Source organism: Urocampus carinirostris, chromosome 1 (assembly GCF_059441175.1).
Source record: "Urocampus carinirostris isolate Australia breed hairy pipefish chromosome 1, RoL_Ucar_1.0, whole genome shotgun sequence".
NCBI lineage: Eukaryota > Metazoa > Chordata > Actinopteri > Syngnathiformes > Syngnathidae > Urocampus > Urocampus carinirostris.
The window spans coordinates 67,038,409-67,053,106 of NC_142349.1; the positions used below are offsets into that span (position 1 = coordinate 67,038,409).

Consider the following 14,698-nt stretch of genomic DNA (forward strand, 5'->3'; position numbering starts at 1 on the left):
ATTTAAAAAAATCGTGTAACCTTTGTCAGTTTGCTAAAGGGAGAAGCAGGTGAGTCACGGTTCTATTTAGTTGTGTTGATTCGGTGTCAAAGTTCTTTCTCATTTAACTTTTCAATTTTGGGATTTTCTCCTGCAAAATCACTAAAAATTTCACATTTAATAATTATCATGAATAAGACTAGATCAGGGGTGTCAAACTCAATTTACCTCGGGGGCCACAGGATAGAACAAACATTCCCTCGGGGGCCGGACTAGTAGATTAGAGAGAAAGAAAGAGAGAAAGAAATAAGACAAAGCGAAAGAGAGAAAAAGAGGGTGGGACAAAGAAAGAGAGAAAGGGAGAGAGAGAGAGAAAAAAAGAAAAAAAGAGAGAGAGAACGTGAAACGTGAGAAACAAGAGATAAAGAAAAATAATGAGAGAGGGGGGAAAGAAAGAGAGAGAAAGAAAAATATCCAAAGAGAAATAGAAAGAGAGGAGAGAAAAAAGAAGGAGAGAAAGAGAGAATGGGAGAAGGAGAGAATGGGAAAACAAGAGAGAGAGAAAGAGAGACAAAAGAGAGAGAGAAGGAAGAATGGAAGAGAGAGCAAAATAAGGTAAAAAGACAAAGAGAGAGAGAAAGAGACAAAGAGAAACAAAGAAAGAGAGACACAGAAAGTGAAAGAGAGAGACAGCGAGAGAGAGAAAAAGGGAAGGGAAAAAGAGAGAGAGAGAGAGAGAGAGAGAGAGAGAGAGAGAGAGAGAGAGAGAGAGAGAGAGAGAGAGAGAGAGAGTGAGAGAGAAATACAAGTCCACCGTCTTTGTTCGAGGCACCTGGCTTTGGCAACATCAAGTGGACATATTTCAACCTACAGCTCGTTTTTCTCTTGCGCTTCACTGAGCGTTGTCTCGCGGGCCGGATTCAATCCCTTAGCGGGCCTGATCTGGCCCCCGGGCCGCATGTTTGACACCCCTGGACTAGATGATTCCCTCTACAATTGTGAGAGTTGGTGCTGGATTTGGCCAATTGTCATTGCATAAAGTTGTTAGCATGTAGTCGTTGGCACATCAATAGATATGAGGAGATGCCTTTGGGAATGACTAAAAAGTCACTGCTATATTAATAACACAGTAAAAACACATATTACACAGTGTAATTTTGAATTTTTATATTTAATTCCAACACTATCTATGTCAGGGGTGTCAAACTCATTTTAACTCGGGGGCCACACGATAGAACAAACATTCTGTCGGGGGCCGGACTTGTAGATTAACGAGAAAGAAAAAGAGAGATAAGAAATAAGAGAAAGAGGGAGGGAAAAGGAGAGAGCGCGGGACAAAGAAAGAAGAAAAGGGAGAGAGGGAGAGAGCGTGAGAAACAAAAGAGAAGTTGTGAGAGAGGGGTATAGAAAGGAGGAGGAAGAAAGAAAAATAGAAAGACAGAAGGAGAGAAAAGAGAAAAGAAAGCGCGAAGGGTAGGAAGAGAGAAAGAAAAGAGAGAAAAGGCAAAAAGGAAGTAAGAGCAGAAGTTAAAAAGACACAGAGAGAGAAAGAGACAAAGAGCAACAAAGGAAGAGAAAAAGAGACACAGAGAGTGAAAGAGAGTGGGAGAAAAAGGGGGGAAAAGAGAGAGAGAGTGAGAGAGAAAGAAAGAAATACAAGTGTCTTTGTTCGAGGCACCTGGCTTTGGCAACATCAAGTTGAGATATTTCAACCTGCAGCTTGTTTTTCTCTTGCACTTCTCTGAGTGTTGTCTCGCGGGCCGGATTAAATCCCTTAGCGAGCCTGATCTGGCCTGCGGGCCGCCTGTCTGACACCTGTGATCTATGTGAACACGAGGTGGTGTAACCCTGGGCACAAATATTTCCATCTGCTGCAGGGACGTCGAACTTTTGGCCTAGCGTTTGACGTCATCCACTCCGTTGTTGCTAAACTACAACACAGCACCCCGAGGCCATCCTTTTAATCTGTAAACAACAAAGGATACTGCTGGAAGTGTGAATTTCCCTACAGGGATGAATAAAGTAGATAGATAGATAGATTTGTTCTCTCCCCATCATATTTTTCTCTTTGCGTGGCTCTCGGAGGGTAATGGTGGTCTCAGATGAGAGGAGGCCCGGGATGTGAAGTCAAAATGACATTACATCTTATGAGAAACTGCAGGATTCTTTGCATCAATGCGGACGTGATTTTCATTTTAAAGAGAAATATAAATATATACAAGAACGTAGCAGTGAAACCAAAGGTCAGACTCATGCTGATTACTTCCATCTTCCTCTACGCATGCGAGACAAGGACTCTCACAGCAAAACTGGAAAGGAAAATCCAGGCCTTGGAGATGCGATGCTATAGGAAACTTCAAGGACCCTACCAAGGACTGTTGTCAACTGTGTGCAGTGAGAAACTTCAGTGGTATGGTCATGTCAGAAGATCATCAGGACTGGCCAAGATCATTCTCCAGGGCACAGTCCAAGGAGGAAGGAGGAGAGGAAGACTGAAAAAGAACTGGGCAGACCTCATTAAGGGATGGACTGTTGCCCACTTTGCCACCACCCAAGAACAGACCAGGGACCGTCAACAGTGGAGAAGGCTATCCAGATAGATAGATAGATAGATAGATAGATAGATAGATAGATAGATAGATAGATAGATAGATAGATAGATAGATAGATAGATAGATAGATAGATAGATAGATAGATAAAATAAACATCTATGTCCCCCATGAGAATGTATCTCACCCGTTCTGAGTTATTGTGATTTACTAGTAAAATGCCTATTTTAGTGTTTGACTGAGTCTATTTACCCGAGTTGCAATAATTTAAGTTGGTACTAACAAAGTAACAGCATAATAAATTTTAAAAATGCATATGAAACTGGGTGCCCGTTGCGCTAATTAAGCGGCGCCGCCATCGAGCGGCTGCCTTTCCAGCAGCTCCCCTGTTATTTCTCACTTTTTTGTGATTTTTTGTTTTATTGTCTGCTTTGTTACCTCCCGTCTCGATTACTGCAATGCACTACTCTCCGGTCTCCCGAAGTCCAGAATCAAGTCTCTTCAGCTAGTACAAAATGCCGCAGCAAGGCTTTTAACCAGGACAAAAAAGTACGATCACATAACACCGATTTTGGCTAACCTGCATTGGCTCCCAGTTAGCCAAAGATGTGACTTCAAAGTTCTCTTAGTATTGTACAAAATCATACATGGACTTGCTCCCTCTTATCTTTCAGATCTGATCTGCCACTATGTCCCGGTCCGAAGCCTACGATCTGAGAGTGCTGGTCTTCTGATGATCCCGAGAGCAAAGAAGTCTTCTGCTGGTTCGAGAGCGTTCTCCATCCGGGCACCGGTGCTGTGGAATGCTCTTCCCCCTGAGATTCGATCTGCAACCTCAGTGGAAATGTTTAAATCTAAACTTAAAACTCACTTCTACTCCATTGCATACGAATAACCTACTCCTCTTGTCGGTTGAAAATAGTTTGTGTAATATAGTGTAACAATCTGTGAAGCCCTTTGAGACTCTTCGTGATTTAGGGCTATACAAATAAAAATGACTTGACTTGACTTGACTTCTATCTTCTGTGTTTTTCTTCCCGTTTTGACAACTACACTATGGATTACTTCTATCCTATGGACATGGGTTTTAGCGCACAAAAATGCGTTTATTCAAGGAATCAACTCCTTGCCCTGAAGAATTCTCGTGCCGGCGTGATGAAGGGGCCTATCGTGGAAGAAGAGCGGGAGCTAGCTAAGCGGCTAGCGGCGTTATAAGTCTTCGGTACCATCCGGAAACGTGGCTCACGTTTAGCATTCCGGACGCTAACAGGTAGCCACCCGGAGCTACCCAGAGCTTTCAAGCTTCAGCGCCGCTATACAGAGACACGATAGCCTGGGGGAATCGGAGAGGAGGCGGACTTGGTGTATCCCTGGACACAAAGAAAAGATTACTATCTGCCGCAGGGATGTCGAACTTTTGGACTGGCGTGTGACGTCATCCACTCCGCTACAAGCACCCCTAGGGCATCATGTTAATCTGTTAATAAACAACGGGGTAGACTGCTGGAAGTGTGAATTTCCCTACGGGGATGAATAAAGTATCTATCTATCTATCTAACAAAAAGTAGCTCTTAGCTTAAAAAGGGTTGGAGATCCCTGCTGTGTACAGTATATGTATTTTTTTAATAACCCCCTACATTTTTACCTTGTTTTGTGTCAAAGCCGAAATAAAAGTGGACTATTTAAAGCTACCCATTTGTGTTAGGGTCTGGCATACCTCCCACCACAGGAGGGCCCCAACTAGCGTTTTGAACTGGACACAGGTTTATTATTTTATATTTATATATATATATATATATATATATATATATATATATATAGCTGCGATCATTAATCAGGACATAAATTATAATGTAAGGAAACAATATAGTAGTCTACTATAAATATTAGTTGAATATCAACATTTTATGAAGAAATTCTCCTAATAAATTACTCGTTTTTGATCAAATTCCTTTTCTTTATCTAAAATATGTATTTTTTCTCTTATATCCAAATAGTTTTGAAAACTGCAATCATTGAGAAAAAAATAGCAAAATGACTTTATATAACTTTATATGTTTTATTCATTTATTAAAAAATAAATTTCTATTGCAGTACGTATAGATATGAGGAGATGCCTTTGGGAATGACTAAAAAGTCACTGTTATAGTAATAACACAGTAATAACACATATTACACAGTGTAATTTTGAATTTTTTATAGTTAATTCCAACACTATCTATGTCAGGGGTGTCAAACTCATTTTAACTCGGGGGCCACACGATAGAACAAACATTCTGTCGGGGGCCGGACTTGTAGATTAAAGAGAAAGAAAAAGAAAGGTAAAGAAATAAGGGAAAGAGGGAGGGAAAAGGAGAGAGGGCGGGACAAAGAAAGAAAAAAAGGGAGAGAGGGAGAGAGCATGAGAAACAAAAGAGATAAAAAGAGAAGTGTGAGAGAGGGGAAAAGAAAGGGAAAGGAAGAAAGAAACCCAAAGAGAAATAGAAAGACAGAAGGAAAGAAAAGAGAAAAGAAAGCGCGAAGGGTAGGAAGAGAGAAAGAAAATAGAGAAAAGGAATATAATTTGGATAATGAGAAGTGTGTAGATACAGCAAGCAACCGTTTGACACAGAACCTGCAGTCCCACTTTTGGCCATAGGTGGCAGTAACAACATACACAACCGCGTAACGCACCGTGAAGTTATTTTCCCTTCGATACGCGGAGTGTTCCCCGTGTATGTCTTTCCTGTTACTTCAAACCAGACATGTTTGTGTTCCCCTTGGAGGAATTGTTTTGAAAGAGAATAAATAGGTTATGATCAGAGAGGCTTCATCGTCGATAGAACTGGGAGAAGTCGAAAGGTTTTTTATGATTTATCGAAGTTGATTAGAAGCCGTTTGAAGTCAGACTGCATTAGCCTTGTTTGATGGTGTCCTTTATAGAGTTTGGCCCTGTTTTGTATGTATAGCGAGCAGTTACCCATCCAAAAAAAATGCCTACCAGTTTCACACACGCTTCTGAAATAATATACAGTGGAACCTCGGTTCTCGACCATAATCCGTTCCAGAACCCTGTTCGAAAACCGATTTGTTCGATCACCGAAATCATTTTTCCCATTAGAAATAATGTAAATCGTTTTAATCCGTTCCAACACCCTGAATGTTTACCTTGAAGGTTTAACGTAAACATAAAGCTAACCCAGGCTAATCGTACGTCCGCGTTATCGTAATCTTCCGTACGAAAGATTACGCTAACATGAACGTGTAAAAATAAAAAAATCAGGTCGTTTAAGTCATTTAGCACCCGGGTCTCCACAACAAGTGGTGAGCGGTTCTTTGGAAAAGGGGTTCCGTTCCAACACCCTGAAAGTTGGGCTCCGTTCCAACACCCACATAAAGCTAACCAGGGCTAATCCGTACAAAAGATTACGCTAACATGAACGTGTAAAAATAACATCACTAGATTTCACAGCCTCCTTATTCTTTAGTATCGTACTGATCGTAGATTTAGCAAGATCAGACGCTCGCACACCTCCTTCATATTTGGCTATTATTTCTTTCTTAAATGCAATAGTTGTACGCACTACTTTTCTTTTTTCACCTGTAGCAACTTTACTGCTTGCACTGACTTTCTTCAGGGGCATAATAAGGGGCTAAAACACTCGTACGCCGCACAGTATCGCACCCTAGCGTACGCACTCACGCATTACCGGCGTTCGAACTCCGATTTTTTGACCAAACAGCGAAGCAAGAATTTCTCGAAATTTTTCGTCGGACTCCGATTTGTTCGAACTGAGAGGCGTTCGAAAACCGAGGTTCCACTTTACCTGCCCAAATGACCTATCAATCCCAATTCTTTTATGAAAATTTGTCGGTAATTCACATCAACTTTTTACTAAAATACCCTCTGGAGTAATATTTTATTTTTACCTAGCATCAAATAAAAAAAGCAGATATTATAGTTAGTTATAAGGTGTAGGTGTCAGGACCAGAACAGAGACAGAACCCACTTGCGTTACGTTTCTCTCAGTTTTATTGGGAAGAAGGAAAGGGTTTGCACCCACGATCCGGTGATCGCTGGTTGCGGGAAGCAGGTCGCTCTGAAGGCGGAAGTGAAGTAGCGATGGCGGTGTCGGGAACGGAAAAAACGGGTCAGTAGCCGGGAAAGGAGAGCAAAAAAACGTGGTCGGGATCAGAAACGGGTCGTAAGCCGGGACAGTAGAGCAGACGTGGTCAGGATCAAAAACAGTTCGTAGCTGGGGACAAACAGGGAGATCAGGAACGGACAGGTGGAAAAACGGGTGCAAAAACGGGACAGGCGGGAGTCAGTGTCAAAAAGGCTTGCCTTGTAACAACAGAGGTTCGCTGACGGACTGACAACCGGAGAGTGACAGGACTGGGCTGAAAAAGGACAGGGAACCAATCATGTATCCCGCAGCAGATGAGTGGGCACAGGTGATGCTAATATTAATAATAACAACAATCATAATATTTATCTTTTTTACAATTCTAATAGTAGTCGTAGTAAATATAATAATAACAATAATTCGTTATAATAACGTTATAATAATTACCTATCATTCAGCCATCAATAATAATTTCAATAATAAGGACAAATGGGGGCAGCACGGCGGCGCAGTGGTTAGCGCTTTTGCGGCACAGTTCATGTCATGGGAACCTGCGTGGGTTCAAATCCAGCTCCAGACTTCCTGTGCGGAGTTTGTATGTTCTCCCCTTGCTTGCGTGGGTTCCTCTGGGCACTCCGGTTTCCTCCCATATTCCAAAGACATGCATTTCAGGTGGATTGGCCGGTACAAATTGTCCCTAGGTGTGAATGAGCGAGTTGTCTGTCCCTGTGTGCCCTGTGATTGGCTGGCAACCAGTTCAGGGTGTCCCCTGCCCACTGCCCGATGATTGCTGGGATGGGCTCCAGCACCCCCGCGACCCTACTGAGGATAAGCGGTGCAGCTAATGAGATGAGAGATGAGATATATACATTTAAAGGGAGAAAAAAATACAAAATAAATAGTTGGAACAATAATTTTATACACAGACCTTTGTTGTGTGTTTATGGAATGTCTATATTGTAATAAAATATATAAAAAACTATATAAAATGACATGACAAAGACAACCCAGTCCGTCACCTGTTGTCAGTCCGTTTGACTCACTCCTGTTTTTGCTCCTGTCCGTTTCCCGGCTTCGACCCGTTTTTTGATCTTGACAACGTCGACTCTCCTCTCCTGGCTTTCGACTCGTTGCTGATCCCGACCACGTTTTTTGGCTCTCCTGTCCCGGCTACTGACCATTTTTCCGTTCCCGACACCGCCATCGCTCGCCACGGAAGTGCCACGTTCATAGCGACCTGCTTCCCGCGACCAGCAATCACCGGATCGTGTGTGCAATCCTCTTCTTTCTTCCCAATAAAACTGAGAGAACCGTAACGCAAGTGGGTCCTGTCTCCGTTCTGGTCCTGATGGTTACTATTAGAAGATTTATTTTTATAGAGACATCTGGTGGTTAGATAATACAGAAGGTCCCTTTAAGAATAAAAAAAAGCACAGGGTGATAAGAAACTTCTTTGTTTTAGTTTTTCCCAAATGAGTTCATTTCTATGACGACTATACCCGTTAGCAATTATCCCACGTTGCCGAATAGAATGCAATTAATTTTTGGAATGATAAGCTTTGAACGCTTCGAAGGAGAGAAGAATACATTGAGACAATTTCTTGTCAGTCACTGATAGCCGGAGGCCTTTTGCTCGAAACAATGAAAGGAATTGTGAAAAGGAATTTCATTTCATTTCATAAAATATTACATTTTTTTTGTACAATATCTATATATATTTTGTTTTGAAACAGTCATCCTATTGGTTTACGTGTGAATTAGTCAAAGTGGTTTTGAGTGTTTCAGTTTTCCTATTTTTTAGTGAGGAATGGCTAGTCGTTGTGTCCCAATGGTACAACAAATGGCGAGCATTCAAAATGGGGCGAACTAGCAAAAATGATGGAGCAAACGGGCTTAACCAGCAGGGACACGGCAGGCTTACCAGCTGCTAAAAAGGGCTAACCGGCAGCGATAGGAGAAAAACGAGAGACTGTCTGATCAAAAGCATGCAGTAAGCAGCCAGAATAACCGGGAGCCAACAGCATAAAGTCAGCCACAGCAACAAACACGAACCCATTCATAAACTTAACAAATGATCACGGTAGGCTAGCTGGTTGCTAAAGAGGGCTAACTGGGACAGATCGACAGTAAAACGAGAGGCTGGCCAATCGAAAGCATGCAGTAAGCAGCAAGAATAACCGGGAGCCAAAAGCAAAAAAAAAAACAGCCACGACAACAAACACGAACCCGTTCATAAACATACCAAATGCTCACGCCAGGCTACCCGGATGCTAAAGAAGGCTAACTGGGACGTCAGAAAATGTGAGCCTGGCCGACCGAAAACAGGCAGTAAGCAACTAGGATAACCCAGAGCCAACAACAAAAAAAACGGCCACGGCAACACACACAAACCCATTCATAAACATACCAAATGATCACAGCAGGAAAAGCGAATGCTTAAGAGGGCTAACCAAAACCGATCGGCGGAAAAACAGGAAGCTGGCTGATCAAAAGCATGCAGTAAGCAGCCAGAATAACCGGGGGACAACAACAACAAAACACAGCCACGGCAACACACACAAAGCCATTCATAAACATACCAAATAATCACAGCAGGCTAACCAAATGCTAAAGGGGGCTAACCAAGACTGATTGATTGGTGGAAAAACGGGAGGCTGGCTGACCAAAAGCCTGCAGTAAGCAGCCAGAATAACCCGGAGCCAACAGCAAAATTAAACAGCCACGGCAACAAACACGTACCCATTCATAAACTTACAAAACGATCATGGCAGACTACCCGGATGCCAAAGAGGGTTAGCCGGGACTGAACAGCAAAAAATCTGAAGCTGGCCGACCAAAAACATGCAGTAAGCGGCTACATGGCAACACACACGAATCCAACCGGGTGGAAAAAAACAACCAACTGCTAACGGGACTAACCTAAACCAAACAAAACTAGAAATTGTAGCATGGTTGCTAACAGGGAAATATCTGGACAATGTTATATTACCGTATTTTCCGCACTATAAGGCGCACTGGGTTATAGGGCGCACCCCGAAAAAACAGTTTTTGGTCCTATATCTTCTTTAGATAAGGCGCACCGGATTATAAGGCGCTACAATGGGAACGTTGACAAAACAGTCAGATGATTCAGTCCAACTGATTACCCCCTTAACATTCCCAAAGCTTGCAAAGACGCAAATACGTGTCGAGAACACGTGCGGATGCGGTGTCCTTACGATGTCACTCAAATGCATCGTTCCATCATTCGGAAGGTTAAAGTCTTGGGATTCAAGAAATGCCAACCACTCCTTAGTTTCTATTTTCTTTTTCGCTCGCAACTTTACTGTATATATGACAATAAACACTTGGAATTGAGTTGAATTTAAAAATAGACACTCCATTCCATCCATTATCTGCACCGCTTATCACAGAAACATTGAGTTCAGTCTGAAACAAGATACAGGGATAATATATATAGCCAGAGTAGCTCACCGAAGTCGTTGTGTTCATAATAATGTGCAGCCGTGGTCCTCTTATATCCGCGAGTTTAGTAAATCCAGGAGAATAAAATATTTACAAATACAAAATAGTAAAAAAAATGCTTTCTGTATGCCGTCAGCCACGTGCTATACGCATTCATCTTTTTCGGGCAATTGCAGGCTTTGTTTTGCCGTTCAAGCCAATGCCAGCCTGTAAATGATAAAAAGGATCCGCCCCTTGACCTCTGAATAAGTTTAGCCAATAGTGATCCATTCAAATGATGATTGACACATTGGTTAGCCAATGAAACGCCAGTAAATAAATCCCAGCATACACCGCGGACTACTTGGCCTTCGGGGGAAAATCGAGTCGGCGTCTGCAAGTTAGTTGCAAGACTTTGCGAATTCATTTTGTTCCATAAATAAGGCGCACTGTATTATAAGGCGCATTGTCAGCTTTTGAAAAAAATAAAGGCTTTTAGGTGCGCCTTATAGTGCGGAAAATTCGGTAATTACAAAACATGCTCCAGAAGAATAGTCACAATCACCCGCCTAAAAGAAGTCGAAGGGAAAAAAGGGAACGCACCCTGAAACGGCGGCAGGTAAACTTATGATCAACCTACGCAACCCGGACAAAACATTCAGAAGTTCCTTAGCAACACGTCAACCAGTTCCATTTACTGGTCACGTCACAGCTAAGACTAAATTCCACGGTGTCTCCTGGCTCCAAGAGGAACACTACACGATCTGTGCCTAATTGAAAAATAGTCTTTTATAATCCCTAAAAAAAAAAAGGTCAAAATAATAATAAAATAAAACACTCTGTACTTTTTTGGCCCGCACGGCGACTTCAAACTAAGTGCTTTACCGAAATCACCAAGGGAAACAGATAATACTGTCCGCTCCTGATGCTTTTTTTTGTGATAATAATCCATTATCACCACTTAGCTGTCTGTGCCAGCTTGTTAGTTTTGCCTTTTAACTCTTTAAAAGCCAGCACGGTGTTATGCATTTCAAGCAGAGGTGATTCATTTGCCCTCATTCCTACTTCTATTTTCTTTTCTTAACTCCTCACCGTATTCTCGTTAAAAAGCGGTTCTGATTGATTGGAATCGATGCCCTGGAGAACAGAGGTCGGGACCTATGACACGTGGCGATAACGGTGCGTTTTGCCGAGGAAAATGGCTTCGGGTGTGATCCCGGGAGGCGGTTTTCCATTCTGTTTGAATTGGAAAGGAGGAATTTATTCTTGAGATAGCTTAGAACACAGGTGTCAAACAGGCGGCCCGCGGGCCACATCAGGCCCGCTAAGGGATTGATTGCGGCCCGCCAGACAACACTCAGAGAAGCGCAAGAGAAAAACAAAGCTGCAGGTTGAAATAGCAACTTGATGTTGCCAAAGCCAGGTGCCTCGAACAAAGACGTTGTACTTGTATTTCTCTCTCTCTCTCTCTCTCTCTCTCTCTCTCTCTCTCTCTCTTTCTTTTCCACCCCTTTTCTCCCACTTTGTCTCTTTCATTCTCTGTGTCTCTCTTTTTCTCTTCCTTTGATGTTTTTTGTCTCTTTCTCTATGTGTCTTTTAACCTCTTTTGCTCTAACTTCCTTTTTTCTTTTTCTCTCTTTTCTCTTTCTCTCTTCATACCCTTCGCACTTTCTTTTCTCTTTTCTCTCCTTCTGTCTTTCTATTTTTCTCTGGATTTCTTTCTTCCTCTCCCTTTCTCTTCCCCCTCTCGCACAACTTTTTACCTTTTTTTTCTCACGCTCTCTCCCTCTCTCTCTTTTTCTTTCTTTGTCCCGCCCTCTCTCCTTTTCCCTCCCTCTTTCTCTTATTTCTTTATCTCTCTTTTTCTTTCTCTTTAATCTACTAGTCCGGCCCCCGACAGAATGTTTGTTCTATCGTGTGGCCCCCGAGTTCAAATGAGTTTGACACCCCTGGCTTAGAAGCTAAGTCGGAAACCATAGTAGACCTCGAGATACGTCATAAATGTATTCTCAGGTTGTAGTCTGAAGGATTTTATACGTTTGACTATAAAGGATTTTATACGGTTGAATACAAGTTGGGGCAGCACGGCGGCGCAGTGGTTAGCGCGTGTGCGGCACAGTTCTGAGGTCGTGAGATCAAACCTCCTGTGTGGAGTTTGGCATGTTCTCCCCGTGCTTGCGTGGGTTTTCTCCAGGCACTCCAGTTTCCTCCCACATTCCAAAAACATGCTTGTCGGGTTAATTGCCCAGTCCAAATAGTCCCTAAGTATGAATGAGCAAGTGAGTTTTCCGTCTCTGTGTGCCCTGCGATTGGCTGGCAACCAGTTCAGGGTGTCCCCTGCCCACTGGAATGGAACTTATAACCGCCCAAGTATGCTTCTCAGTTCCCGTCGGCTGCTTGGCTGAGATGCGGTGTCCGTACGATGTCACTCAAATGCATCGTTCCAAATATCATTCGGAACGTTAAAGTCTTTGGATTCAAGAAATGCCAACCATTCCTTAGTTTCTATTTTCTTTTTCGCTCGCAACTTTACTGTGCATATAACAATAAACACTTGGAATTGAGTTTAATTTAACAAAAGACCCATCACAGAAACATCGATATCACTCTGAAACAAGATACTGGGAAAATATATAGCCAGAGTAGCTCACCGAAGTCGTTGCGTTCAATAATAATGTGCAACCATGGTCCTCTTATATCCGTGAGTGTAGTAAATCCAGGAGAGTAAAATATTAACAAATACAGAATAGTAAAACATGTTTCATCTATGCTGTAGACAACCAAATAGGCTATTCACATTCATCTTTTTCGGCCAATTGCAGGCTTTGTTTTGCCCCTTTTTTTTCCATTGTTTCCTTTTTTTTCTTGCCCAGGCTTTCAACAAAAGCATGCACTCTGTAATGGATACTGGCAAGGGCACAGTGCCACGCTGTGTTTGTGCAACGTTAAAAGGAAGCTTTTAGTCTTTGCCGGACGAACAAGTATTGGTAAAGCTTTGAGCGTCAACATAAAAGGTAGACGGACGCGCTCATTATATCGGCGCGGAGCTAAAAGTCTTTGTCGCGTTCGGGGTTGGGTAGGGTTGCTTTAACTGGATTACTTTCAATTATTTTTGGATTACTCCAATACCAAATATGCTTATACAAGACAAAATAAACTCAATATGAATAACATGATGACTCACAACACGTGGTAAGCTTTCTCTCCTGGCTTTGATTGTCATGTCCTGCATGGTCGCCATGACAACCAGCTGGTCCCGCCCCTTGACACCGGCTGACACAGATTGTCCGAATTACGTGTGCCATTCTTAAGGGCTGGTTTTGGGACTGCCGGTTGCGAGATCATTGCCCTGTTTTGCTCTGTTCTGTTCTATTTGATTCGAGGAAGATCTGTCATGCCCGTTTGTCTGTGTTATAAATGAAATGATCTGCATTTATATAGCGCTTTTCAAGTCAATGACTTCCCAAAGCGCTTTACAATGTGCTCCACATTTCCCAATAGCGGCCTTGCAGCCATGTCAGGCGCTAACCTGCTTATTGGGGGTATTAGGGGTTCAGGGTCTTACCCAAGGACACTTCGACATGTAACACGGACGAGTCGGGATTCGAACTGGGATCCCTTGATCCCAAGACGAGCGCTCTACCTCCTGGGCTACTGCCTTTAAGCCTGTTTTGTGAGTATTACCTAGTCTGAGTTCCTGATTGCCTGTAAGCCTGTTTTTGTTTTGTTTTTGTCCCTGGGTGTTGGACAACTTTTATTTTCGAAATGAAAGTAACTGATCGTTACGCAAATGAGTTCACCCTTCCTGCCTCCCGGTCCGGTCCATGACATTGATCTCTTTGATCTCCGGCAAAACGAAAATAAAATGCGACAGAAACAAAATGAAAATAAATCCAAACAGCTTGCCAACATCATTTTTGCCGTTTCATGTATTCCGTTACTCCCCAAGCATGCACAAAATGGAGTCATTTTATTCACATTTAGCTTCTTTTGTCTTTTGTTAGCATATTTGGTATTGGAGTAATCCAAAAGTAATTGAAAATAATCAAGTTAAAGTAACCCTACCCAACCCTGATAGATAGATAGATAGATAGATAGATAGATAGATAGATAGATAGATAGATAGATAGATAGATAGATAGATAGATAGATAGATAGATAGATAGATAGATAGATAGATAGATAGATAGATAGATAGATAGATAGATAGATAGATAGATAGATAGATAGATAGATAGATAGATAGATAGATAGATAGATAGATAGATAGATAGATAGATAGATAGATAGATAGATAGATAGATAGATAGATAGATAGATAGATAGCAGGGTTGGGTAGGGTTACTTTAACCGGATTACTTTCAATGACTTTTGGATTACTCCAATACCAAATATGCCAAGACAAAAGAAAATAAATATGAATAAAATGATGACTCACAACACATGGTAAGCTTTCTCTCCTGGCTTTGATCTCTTTAAACTCCGGCAAAACAAACATAAAATGCGACAGAAACAAAATGAAAATACATCCAAACAGCTTGCCAAATGTAAAATGTAGTCATTTTATTCAAATTTAGTTTCTTTTGTCTTTCATTAGCATATTTGGTATTGGAGTAATC

The 14,698-nt window shown here is 42.0% G+C and overlaps 1 protein-coding gene across 1 annotated transcript in view; it reads right to left on the reverse strand.

Annotated features, from left to right (window-relative positions):
• kiss1ra (KISS1 receptor a) overlaps nt 1-14,698 on the reverse strand; it is a 36,702-nt gene that overhangs the window by 12,997 nt on the left and 9,007 nt on the right. The window lies entirely within an intron of this gene.